Source organism: Leucopleurus acutus, assembly GCF_964270905.1.
Source record: "Leucopleurus acutus genome assembly, chromosome: 1".
NCBI classification, from domain to species: Eukaryota; Metazoa; Chordata; class Mammalia; order Artiodactyla; family Delphinidae; genus Leucopleurus; species Leucopleurus acutus.
Window position 1 is genome coordinate 48,626,910 of NC_139142.1, and position 12,513 is coordinate 48,639,422.

The following is a 12,513-nucleotide window of genomic DNA, read 5'->3' on the forward strand; positions in this document are numbered from 1 at the left end:
AAGGACAGACACAGACCTGCACAGATCTCGGACAGGATACAGAGTTCTCCAAAAAGGGAGTGGCCCGCGATTTGGATCCCTGAGCAGACATCTGCCCCTGGGGATGTTCTCATGATTCAGTGAATTAGATGGGAAAGTCTTTTGAAACACTCATTTAAAAGGAAGCTGTTGCTTGCCTACTCCCCACCACCATAACTTAATAGTTCTTCATTACATGACTGGCTTGGTTAGAAAAGCCTCCATTCAGGATTAAGTAATAATCAGAAGGAAATCAACATGCAAAAGAAGTTGAGGGTTGGGCTACCCTGGTGGCACAGTGGTTGAGAGTCCGCCTGCCGATGCAGGGGATACGGGTTCGTGCCCCAGTCCGGGAAGATCCCACATGCCGCGGAGCAGCTGGGCCCGTGAGCCATGGCCGCTGAGCCTGCGCTCCGCAACGGGAGAGGCCACAGCGGTGAGAGGCCCGTGTACAGAAAAAAAAAAAAAAAAGGTGAGGGTTACTGGTTTACAGCATGAGGTTTAGAATATGAAAGAACTGGGTTAAAAAGCCTTCCTGGCAGGGCTTCCCTGGTGGCACAGTAGTTGGGAGCCCGCCTGCCGATGCAGGGGACATGGGTTCGTGCCTAGGTCCGGGAAGATCCCACATGCCGCGGAGCGGCTGGGCCCGTGAGCCATGGCCGCTGAGCCTGCGCGTCCGGAGCCTGTGCTCCGCAGCGGGAGAGGCCACAACAGTGAGAGGCCCGCGTACCGCAGGAAAAAAAAAAAAGTCTTCCTGGCAGCCATTTGAGAAAATGACTAGCTTTTAGTTTAAGGTTTAGTCTCATGAGAGGCAATCCTCATGGGTTGGCCAAGGGAAGCAAATTTTCAGGAAGGGTAGCCGTTTGATGAGCTCCTGGCTGTGGTGAGGTTGGCTGACTCTACAGTTTGTCAGGTTGAGCCTCTTTCTCCAGTTCAGGGATCCGAGGGGGCTGTCTCCCCAACTATGGCGACAGCAGAATAGGGCGGGACTCTGTAGCTGACTTTACTGCTGTGCTTTTCTGTTCTGGAATGCTTTAAATCAACTCTGGTTCAAGAGGGTCCCTTTTAAATGGCCCCAAAGAATTTTACAGTAAACCTGAGTCATCAAAATGCAGCTCAAATATGTACGGAGGCCTGGCTGAGCCCCAGCTCAAAAGGCCCTAAGAGAGCCAATCCAGGTGACTCCAGTCATAAACTCACTGCGGCAGTTGGGGGGATGGAGGGGTGAAGAGTGACGGAAGAGAAGTTGCCTTTTCATCTGAGTTATCACCAAAACCCAGCTCTTGACTATGTTGCCTAAATTGCAGGCATGATTCCACGTTGATTCTTTATCGTGGCTTTTGCACCTCACTTACACTGGAGGAAACATCACTGGAGTTTCAGGTAGAAGTTAGCAAAGAAAAAAACCAAATTCCCATGCACAGTTTACATAATAATGATGATAATAGTCTTTAAAACACTTCTTAGATATCTACTACATGCCAAGTATAGAGCTGGTGATCAAACCTAGGTCCATCTAATTTTGAAGTTCTAGAATATGGCACTCTACTACCTGGGGTTGAATCCTGGTCTTATCACTTACTTGTTCTCTGACCTTGACCAAGTTACTTAACCTTTCTGGGCCTTAGTTTTCTCACCTGGAGAATGGGACTAATTAATACCTACTTTATTGAACTATTGCACTGGCTCGATCCAACATATGTAATATGTGAAGAAATATTTGGCACAGTGCTTGAAACATTGTATGTAGTCAATTTGTGCTGCTTTTTTTTTTTACATTTTTTTTGTGGTAAAATATACACAACATAAAATTTACCGTGTCAACCATTCTTACGTGTATAGTCCTGAGACATTAAGTATATTCACACTGATGCACAACCATCACCACCATCTACCTCCAGAACTTTTTCAAACTCTGTACCCATTAACCAGTAACTCCCATTCCCTCTTTCCCCCAGACCCTGGCCACTACGGGTCTACTTTCTGTCTCTAAGAATTTGGCTATTTTAGGTACTTCATACAAGTGAAATCATTATAGTACTTGTCCCATTTTGTTTGTTTGTTTGTCTGTTTTTTAACAAGTAGGACTGTGTCTGTTTGGCTGTATGGCCTATAGCCTCTCTTTGATGCCAATCTGTCTCCACAAAGCATCTTTAGCAAAAATCTTCATTCTCCAGGGTTTTCTAAGAATGGCCTACCTCACTCGCAACTCTTCTACAGGAAAAGTGCTAAAAATGCATGCAAGAAAGATTCAGGTCATGATTAGGGGATTTCTGATCCAACTGATTGGTCTAACACACTGTTTTATTTTTAGAATAAGGATCATAACCCACCATTTCAGATTTACCTAACAAAATTACAGTGAAGCCCAGGCCATCTAAATCCTTGGATAAACAATTGTTTTTAGGTATGTCTTCTGGATTATCAACAATTTAGAGGCATAAGTATTAACATTTTAATTTTAAACATTTAAAAAGGAAATATTCCTTAAATGAAGTATATATTTCTCATCTTTTTAAACATTGTATAATCAATAGTTTAAGTTTTACTTCAAGACTCCATATCATTACAACATCAATTACCACTTATGCTTCAACAGAATTATGGCCTTAGTATCTTTTGAAGTTTGTTGGATGTTAATCCACACAGTAAACAGTCCCAGAGCAGTACGTTTTTTGATCTTTTGTTTACATTAAATTAATAGGGTTTTTGTTTTCCGCTACTTAATTCCTTGTTATAACATCTCTAACTAGCTCTTCCCTCAAACACTAGTGTCATTGCCAAGGGTAGATTCAAATGTTTCGGGGCCTGAGACCCATACTATTGAGCAGGGCGAAAGGAGAAGCTTTCTGAGAAAAAGAATACAAAATGACAAATACAAAATTAGATACCAAATTGGACAGTGGGAGTATTCCTGGAAGACACTCCCACTCTGGGTCAGCTAGCAGTGATTTAACAAGACACAGAAGTGACTGTAAAATATACAAATATATCCCAGTAAACCCTAATCAACTTCACTTAGCTGGAGCTCAAAAATGCCTACAGCCACTCCAATGCTGTCTGACAGGAGGTGAAGTGTGCTGGAGGAAATCAGAGTGGCAAGAGGCAGTCCTAACCAACTGTGGCTAACACATCTTACCTCTGCAAATTTTAGACACCTCAGGATCTGGTGAAAACATTACTGGGGTTTCTTATTATGGATCTGCCTCTGTAGTGATCTGATACAGGACTACTCCCTACTCACCTATTATGAGCTAGAACACCAGAGAGACAGCCTTGATAGAGCTTTATATGACACGAGAATGAATGGACTCTCAATAAAGCCTAAGGGCATCTCCCTGGAGTAAAGCATAGGACTTCCGTGCACAAATTTTGAGACACGAGTATAAAATGTCTCTGGTTTATCTCTTATTTCTATGTTTCACCAGGTGAGGAAAAACTAGTTGATCTCTTAGAGTCATTTTTTAAGAGCATTCTCTTAGGATGAATACTTTTGAATATGATTTATGTTAAGGTAAGAGTGACTATATGGTGGTTAGTACTCTTTTCAGTTGTGAAAATTCAAGACTTGACCTCTTAAGGTTTAACAAAAGGCAAAAAATGGTTGTGTCTCCCTTTGTTCTTCCTTACCAGCAACTTCTTTTTAAATTTTTATTTTGAAATAATTTTAGACTTAAAGAAAAAATGCAAAAATATTTCCATTTCCTGATCTTTTACCCAACTTCCCTAACATTAACATCTTATATAACCATACTACAACTATCAAAACCAGGAAATTAACATTCATACAATACTACTAACTAATCTATAGACCAGTGGGAAAACTAGAAAAATCCAAGGAAGATCTGGTTCAGAATCCAATCCAGAATTCCACATGTATTGCATTTGGTTGTCACCTCCAAGTCTCCTCTAATTTGCGACAGTTCCTAAGTCTTTTTTTGTTTTCCATCATCTTGACACTTTTGAAGTGTACTAGTCACTTTTTTGTGGAATGTCCCTCAATTTTGGTTTGTCTGATGATTTCTTATAATTTTATATATATATATATATATATATATATATATATATATATATATATAATTGCAAGCATACCATAAAGGTTATGCTGTACCCATCTCAGTGTACCATATCAAGGGGTCCGTCCACAATATGCATATGTCCCATTACTGGTGATGTTAGCCTTGGTGATTTGGTTATGATGACGTCTGTCAGGTTTTCCACTGTAAAGACATTATTTTTCCCTTTAGAATCTTTAGGAAAGAAACTTTGAAGCTATGCAAATAATCCATATTTCTTATCATACTTTTACCCAATAATTTTAGCACACAGTGATGGTTCTTGCCTGCAACAGTTATTACTGTTTGCCTAATAGTAATTTTTATTTCCATCACTTCTTCTACATTTCTTAATTGGAATCCTGTTGTGAGGAACAGTGGTCTTTTCTCACCCACATAATTATTCATTCCTTTATTTATATCAATTTGGACTCAGATATTTTATTCTATGGGGTATAATCCATTACTATCACTATTTTATTGCTCAAATTATCCAAACTTTACCATGTAGCACTCTTTCAAGTTGGTTTCTGTATCCTCTCAACATGTCCCCATCAGTTTCTGAGTACTTCCTTACTTTCTGCTCCCACAAGATGTCCCACACCATCTTATATTTTCCCTGACTTAATCCTGGAGTCCACTAATTCTACAAGGAACACCGACTCCTTTTTTGAAGAATGGTATTTAGAAACCAAGATTCAGGTGCTAAGTGTGCTCACTGCTACTGGGATATCATGTGTAGAAAATATGAGCTAGAAACATGTGCATCTATATTACACGTGCATATACAATCTATTTACTTCTTCATCTCATCTGCGTATATATATTAAACATATATAATCCATATATATATATATATAGTATATATGTCTGTGTGTGTATGTATATATACATGTAATCATCAGTTTATGCTGATACCTCCTGTTCTAACACCACAGGGTTCATTCTAGCTTCCCCACCTTCCTTACTTGTAACTTTTTTCTACTACTATGAGAAACGTAGCTCTCATTATTCACAATGTATTTATATATTTGTTCAATCCCAGTAGACACGTAAGGTAGTTTCAGAATTGCTAAACCACTCCCCATGAGAAATAAATTTACCAACTAGATTACAATATCTGTGAACAGTTGTGAGTTTTTTTGTCTTTATAGTATATATTCTTTTTTTATAGGTTAGTTCTTTTCTTATTATTGTGTTCTATTTGGGGTTCCCCCAACATCCTGGTTGAATTTAATTAATTACTGGGGGGAGAGGGATAAGTGAAACAGTCCTATAGTCCAAAAGTCACAGCTGTACAGGAAGGTATATTTAGAGAAGTGCAGCTCATGCCTTGTCTCCACTACTATGTTCCCATTCCCCATTCTTTCCACCCTGTTTTCATCCACCTCCTGCAGGTAACCTCATTTCCTCCTGGTTTATTCTTGCTGTATTACTTACGCACAAATGAGCAGATATATGTACATATCCTTGATATCCCTTTTTTTCTTAAATTAAGAATAGTACTATAGATACTCTTTGCACTTTGCTTTTTTCACTTAACAATATATCCTGGAATTACTTCCTATTATTTCATAGATATTTTACTGATTCCTTTTTATAGATATATAGTACTCCATGTGTGGGTGACGTAGTTTATTCAATCATTTTCCTATGCATGGGCATTTAGATTGTTTCTAATACTATTCAATTACACATGATGCTTCATTGAACAACCCTGTACACATGTATTTTCATATCATTGGAGGTGTAGTTGGGGTTAGATTTCTAAAAGTGGAATTTCCGGGTCAAACAGTAAGTGCATATGTAGTTTTGCAAAGCATTGCCAAATTTCACTCTAGAAAGGCTGTATCAGTTTTATTTCAAACAAGCAATGTATGTGAATGCCTATTTCCCCACAGCTTCATCAATAGAATATGTTGTCAAATTTATTAATTTTACTAATCAAATAGGTGAGAAATGGTATCTCAGTGTTCATTTCATTGTACTCCTCTAATTATGAGTGAATGTGAACATTTTCATGTGTATAAAGACTATTTTATATCTTTTTCTTGTGACTTGTCTGTTCATGAATGCAAAAGCCAGCAGCAGGAACGGCCACAAGACTTTTAGCTAGCTGCTGGGCTGGGCCCTGCCCTCTGGGTTGAGCACCAGACATGGAGACCTTTGAGTTATCTGATTCCTTGGCACTCTCCATACTCCCAGAACTCTGGACAGACAGAACACAAGTCCTCCTAGAGACCGCCAGAGTCCTTGATTCTGCAGTTCAGTTGGTGCCCTGACTAGGCTCAACGATCGGTATTCAAGGCCATGGTTATTTTTACATCTCTTGTGTCAATAAAAACTGGTTTTAGAGATGCTTAAGAGTAAGCCCTGTGTTTGGTGTGGAAATCACGAAGTTAACAATTAACGCGAGCCCTGGATGTCTTTCAGTTTGAGTTCCAGGCTTTAGTTCTCATGTTTCATGCTGCGAAAGATCACTTAACTCATCATTTGCAAAGGTCTAAGCAGGGGAATGACCTCATGACTGATGATTTTATGTTCCAGATCGCTGTGAATTCCTCAACCTTTCTGTTTGCAAAAGGAAAGGGGAATTTTCCTGAGTTTCATTTGAATAAATCACATTTAAAATCTTTTCGGAAAAAAAAAGAAAATCTCATAAATCACAGGTTTCCTTTAACTGTCTGGGAATCCACACCTGAGGCACCGTCTCTATGCATGTGGTCAGGATGGAAAGGAAGCTGAGTTTCAGCCACTGAAGCTAAACCTGCACCAAAGGTAGCATTTCTGCCACTCTCTTTTCAATACTGCATCAGTAAGAACTGAGCAATTCAAGTAACAGTGCCATTACTGTATTTCAACTTCAACACTCTCTGCTCCTTTCTTGTCTACTTTTGATTCTCTAAATCAAAAGAGATTGTTGTTATTGTTGCTTTTGTTCTCATTTAGCACTTTTATCGAAACAAACAAGGAAATACCTTACTTTGCTGAGAGCCTCCAGGGCTGGAGGGGAGTAACGCAGTACCAGCCTTATTCAGATCACATAGCGTACAGGCACCCTCACAAAGTGGGTTTCCTCTCCACATAAGCAATGTCACCAAGAACTCTAGCTTGACACCTAAAAACTTTCTACTTGCGTATGGCCTCTACTTTTCAGTTAGATGACACTGAGGAAAATTAATCTATCCTCAAGGTCCCCTTTACCCTAAACTGCTCATAAATCCAGCTATAATTTGGAAAAAAATAGATAAGGGGGAAAATAGCTAACAGAGTCTACCCCTGACTTCAGGTGAAATTCAAGGTCTTGTTTGTATTACAGTTATATTTCTAAACACCTAAATCTATGATGTTTCAGTTAAGGACCATGAACTAGAAACCCAAGTTCACTTTTCACTACAACCTTGGTTAAGAAAGAGAGGCTGTAAATGCTGGCATTAATCATTTCAAAGACCTTTGCCGTGCATGATGGTTTATCTGACTTTGATGTAAATGAACATGTTTCAACCCTGTCACTTTCTGTACCAGGTGGTATTACTGGTGACCTTTTCATAGCCCTTTGAAAAGAGACAGAATGAGCTGGAAGCATATCAACTTGAACGTTTCATAGAAAACAACTTCTATTAGAGTCCCTGGCATACCAAAATTGCTCAATACTGAGTGAAACAGGGAATATATTTTGGAATAATCTCTAGCTTGAGTGACCATTTTCCTATTTGTAAACTTTGAAAATCTCTTATCAAGGGCCATGGCTTAATCATTAATAAGAGAAACACAGGCTCCTTTAATTCTGCAATTCCTCTGTTGAACTTGGTCAATCACAGGTATGATGGCTCGGTGCCCACTTAGTCATTCTGACACTCTGGGTTAGACGTTGAAAACAATTGTCTCAAAAAAGACATTTTATATATAACATATATATGTGTACATATATATCTTCTCATAAACACACACATGAGCTGTCTTCTGCGTACACAACATACTCCATACATGAACAGCAATGGCCTTTCAAGCGTAATAAAAGTCCCTTTCAGCTCTTCTCTCTTTAGTGGTTCCTATTTCACAGCCACATCACAGAGTCTTTATGTTCTAAGTTCACAGGAAGCATCCCAAGCATTCTTGCAAGTCCTGTGGCTTGGCTCATGCAGCTGGGAATAAAAGGTCCCTTGAATACAAATGGCAATGTTGCATTCTAGCAACTGCCACCCATGCAGTTCATGTTTTGTACTGCTGCTTTCTGTCCAGGGGAATAGATGAGAGAAATATTCTTACGGGGGAGTCCCTTTGGTTTGATTTACTGGGGCAGGTGGGGGTGGGAGGGCAGGTTCTTTTGATGATTCCCTGTGGTATATAAAAAGTTTGACTTTACTTTTAACTACCAGGAATACATGAACTTCCACATGAGGTTACGTCTGAATCTTAAAAGTAAAGGAACTGAAGAAACGATTGCAATTTGCATGGAGCTACCACTTTTCAGCTTTCCAGACAACTGTAATGTGTATTGTTAGCAGCAATGGGTTAGATCCTCCGCCATTAATGGAGTCCAAAAAAAGAACACTTTGGAAAAGGTCAGCAAGGCTTAATTGGAGCTGGAGGAGTGAGTGACTATATTTATAGTTTTAGGACAGAGCATATTTCAGCTTTCCACACAAAGAATGCTTTCTTTCTGCTTTTAACATGTCACTAAGGCGAGGTAGATAAGTTCTGAAGACTCGGAGGAATTTGTTGCCAAATTGTAAATCCAGACTTACATGAATTTCGTTACTGTATCTCTCATTCCACCGGAAGAGCCCATGGTACAGAGTGTCTTTGGCCTGGCATAATCACATGGAGCACAAAGCATCTACAGAATTTTATGCGATGACAGAATGGATGTTGTGCTTTATTTTTTTTCTTTCTTCTTGAACTTTCTGCATTTAAAATGGGCACACTTACTCAGGTGTGCCCGAGTATGTACGAGTGCCTGAAGAAGTACTAGGGATGTAGACACAAAGCTTTTCACCCCTGGATAGTGGGCATAAATCTAGACTGAGTCCGTGGTGATCAAGAGTAGATTGATGAGTTGCATGTTTCCTGTGAAAATAATCTCTCCCCACTGATAGTTACTATTCCACACATCATTACACTGTCAAAAAATCCTGCGAGTGAAAGGGATCTTCGGGACAATGTAGTCTAACTTGCTCATTTTATAAACAGCAGAAATAAGACTAGGAAAAGATATATGACTTGCCTAAGGTCATAAGAGCTAGTGAGGTCAAGCTGGGAATAAAGTCAAGGTTTCCTGACTCATATTCCAGTGTTTGGCCTCTTTATAAATCCATGACACTTTATTGAATGTTATGGATTATTTCCCCCAAATGCATGAGATGTCTTTTTGCCACATAAAAGTAACTTACTTAGGTGGAAAATGAAGTAAATGTTGGACAATATGTGGATAAGGGGCTAGGGGGTAAGTCATTGTAGTTACCCAGGTGGAACTATTTCTGAATGGACAGGCTACACGTTAGAATCACCTGGGGGAAAGTGCCAGTTATCTAGTGCTATGTAGCAAACTACCACAAAACTTAGTGGCTGAAAACCACAGCCATTTTATTAGATCTCACAATTATGAAGGACAGAAATGTGAGTAAGCCTCAACCAGCCAATTCTTCTGCTTCGTGGGGTGTTAAGTGGGATTACTGGCTGGTTTCTAGCTGGCAGCTGGACTGGTTCAGAGGATGCAAGATGGCTTAACTCACTGCTTGGTGCGTTGATGGGAACAAATGGGAGTCTGGGCCCACCTGGTCTCTCTCCCCATGCAATCTCAGGGAGTCTCTCACAGTCTTCTTACATGGCAGAATTCTTCCACGGTAGCTCAGGGCTCATGAAACTGCTGGAAACTGCCATTCCTTTTCAAAATTAGGCCCATAACTGGCCTAGTGTTGCTGCTGCCATTCTCTATTGGTAAAGCAGTCACAGGCAAGACCCACAGAGAGGGGAAATAGATCCCACCTCTTAGTAGGAGGAGTACCAAAGACTTCATGGCCATCTTTAATCTACAACAGTCCATCCTCCAACCACTAATTATTTCTATTCCTCCTAGAATATACTAAATATACTCCTTCCCTCCCATGACCTCCAAGAGCTTCATCTTATTACAGCAACAGGTTCAGATTGGAGATCCAGGATTTCATCTTCTAAATTATGTCCAGGTACAGATTAGCCTAATCAGATGTGATTCTCTCTTGGCTAAAGAGCCAAGTTGTCTACACATTATATCCAACATACAACGATCACATTGCGATAGATGATTATTGGTAGATACTCAAGTTCAAAAGTTGGGAGGGGGGCAACAGGACTCACAGAGAACTTGTCCATAGCAATTCTGAAATGCAACTGGGCACATGTCATAATTTCCTCAATTAGGGTCCTGATTTAATTGGGTCTAGGGTGGAACTCTGGCATTGGTATTTTATATTGGCTTCCCAGGTGATTCTTACGTGTAGCCAGAGTTGGAAACACTGACCTAGGGAGTTCATCTGGCACCTTTAATATTAAAAAAAAAAAAAAAAGGTAAATACTTACTTGAAAAGTTAAGCATTTCCTAGAGTGTGTTCTCATTGCTGACAGCATCTGAGCACCTTGGATTTTATTTTAAATGTACATTCCTGCTCTCAGTCCAGACCTACTGAACCCAAATCCCTTTTAACAAACATTCCCAAATGATTCCTATGCCACTAAAAGTTCAGATCCACTGGATCTTTATAAAAAATCCAACTATATTTTGTTAATTTTTAAAGAATGTGGTAGTATTGCACATCCAGTGGTGCACTGATAAATGTTTAACCACCAGCTCTTTGGGGAAGAAAAAAGCTTGATTTGTAGTGGAGGCCAATTTCTACAGTGTAAATGCTCCCACACTGACTGATTTCAAGATCAACATGACAAAAAAAAAAAAACATGCAGTATTTCTCTTTACTGTATACCTGAAACTAACACAACATTGTAAATCAACTGTACTCCAATAAAAAAAAATTTTTTAATGTGCAAAATTTCTGAAAATATACAATCACCTCTCATGAGAGAGCACAGGCTGACTCTAATATACCACTTCTCACATCTCATATGGAGTGAAAAATCACAATAACGACGCAGGAATAGGAGCTTTGAAGGAAGACTGTTTTGGGTAAAAATTCTAATTCTGCAACTTATTGGCTGTGTGACCCTGGACACATTAGTTTTCATAATAAAATGGAGATAATAATAATACCACTTTATAAGGTTAAGCTTCTTCATGTCCTCCCAAAGCATGATGTACTTCTCCTATCTCAAGACTCTTCACACTTGCATAATTTACTTGTCTGCCTTCCTCACAAGCCTGTGAGCTGAATCAGTCCTTTCTCTTTGTACCCTTATCTCCAGTGATCAGCAAAGTGCCTGGCATATAGCAAGGGCTCAGTGATCACATGTTGACCAAATAGGAGAACATATGTGCTCTGCTCCCTCCTACTGCACCCATGACAAACATTAATAATAAATCATGAACTTGGATACTAGAGGATAAATTGTTTGAGAAAAATGGCACTCCAGGAAGCCTCTACCAACCAGCTGGAACTAGCACATGAGATATACTTGTTTTCCACCCTGTTATAAGCTCTGCTAATAAAGGATCCTGAACCTCAAGGAAAAAAAAGACCAACCAGGTCTCAGAAACCAACAATTTAACTTTTCTAATTAGAAATAAAATTCTATTTTATCATTTAGAAATTAGACCTTAATTTCTGAGAAGGAGAGATGAAAAGGAAGATAAAGAAAAAGTGGTAACTGTTCCATTTCCCATCAGGCTAATTCTAGTGCAGATCTAATTTTCTTGTGATCATTTTGATCTCAACCAAATGTTGTTCTGTCAGCTCTAAGCCAAGACAGTGGGGTGAAACATGAAGACATGAAGCCAGCCTTCAGACCCCATCCCTGACACTGGCCTCTGAGCTAGGGTCCTCAATGCCAGTTCAAGATCCAAAGAGGACGGGAAGAAGCAGCCTTGGACCTCAAGAGAAAGGTCTCCACAGTAGATGAATCCTCTTTGAGGGGAGAGCTATGATGGCCCTAAACTACGGAATCGTGTTTGTTCCACTCTCACATGTGACAGTGCCTGGCATCTCTTAACCTACTTGTGTAGTTTATCTCCCTTAGAGATTATATATCACTTGTGCACTTATTCATCAAATATTTGTTGAAATCAAAATTTCTAGGCACCGAGTAAATACAGTGTAAAAAATATATATAGTCCTTTTTGTTGAGGTGTTTGCAACCCACTTAGGAAAACAGTGTATACATAAATAACCACAGTAGAAGGTAGAAAGTGATCTAAAGAACATAGATAAAAATCTTCAGAGAATTCTGAGAGAGCAGGATCTAACTCTGGCTGGGGGTGGGGGCTTATAGACGGATAAGGGGAGGTGGA